This window comes from Panthera uncia, assembly GCF_023721935.1.
Source record: "Panthera uncia isolate 11264 chromosome C1 unlocalized genomic scaffold, Puncia_PCG_1.0 HiC_scaffold_3, whole genome shotgun sequence".
In the NCBI taxonomy this organism is placed as follows: Eukaryota; Metazoa; Chordata; class Mammalia; order Carnivora; family Felidae; genus Panthera; species Panthera uncia.
In genome coordinates, this window is record NW_026057584.1 from 16,245,065 (window position 1) to 16,246,053 (window position 989).

The 989-nt window shown below is 35.3% G+C and overlaps 1 non-coding gene across 1 annotated transcript; it reads left to right on the forward strand.

The window, feature by feature from the left end:
* The first annotated feature begins 668 nt into the window (after positions 1-668).
* Positions 669-775, forward strand: LOC125911951 (U6 spliceosomal RNA). Its single transcript, XR_007454530.1, has one exon. It is a non-coding gene; the product is annotated as a U6 spliceosomal RNA (small nuclear RNA).
* Positions 776-989: the final 214 nt, after the last annotated feature.

Sequence of the window (989 nt, forward strand, 5' to 3'; positions counted from 1 at the left end):
TGTGGAAGAAGAAAAACATATATGAAGAGGTTAAGTGAAAAATCTCTGTAGTTTTCCATTTGAACTGGAATTGAATTCAATAGAATTCCAATCCAAAATCCCGGCAGAATTTTTTTTGAGGAAATTGATAAGCTAATTCTAACGCATTTCCATTTGAACTGGAATTGAATTCAATAGAATTCCAATCCAAAATCCCAGCACAATTTTTTTTGAGGAAATTGATAAGCTAATTCTAATGCATTTCCATTTGAACTGGAATTGAATTCAATAGAATTCCAATCCAAAATCCCAGCACAATTTTTTTTGAGGAAATTGATAAGCTAATTTTCAAATGCATATGGTAATACAAAGGAACGAAAATAGAACAATTTTGAAAAAGAGTAAAGTTAGACAACTTACATTACTTGATTTCAAGACTTACTCTGAGCTATAGTAATCAAGCCAGTGCAGTAATAGCAAAAGGAGAAAGGTGTTATATCAGAGGAGTGGAATAGAATCCAGAAATAGGCACACATATATATGGATTAATTGATCCTTTTCAAAGTTGAAAAGGTAATTCAGTGCAGAAAGGATAGTTTTTTTCAGCAGACGCTGTCAGAACAATTGGATACCCATGTACAAATACAAACCGTGATCCGTATCTTACTCCATATATAAAAAATTTACTCATGGTCACTTCGGCAGCACATATACTAAAATTGGAACAATACAGAGAAGATTAGCATGGCTCCTGTGCAAGGATGACATGCAGATTCGTGAAGCTTCCATATTTTTACAAATAATCCAGCAAAGAAATGGGCAGTAGACATGAATAGACACTTCTCCAAAGAAGACATCCAGATGGCCAACAGGCACATGAAAAGATGCTCAACATCGCTCTTCATCAGGGAAATACAAGTCAAAACCACACTCAGATATCACTTCACGCCGGTCAGAGTGGCTAAAATGAACAAATCAGGAGACTATAGATGCTGGCGAGGATGTGGAGA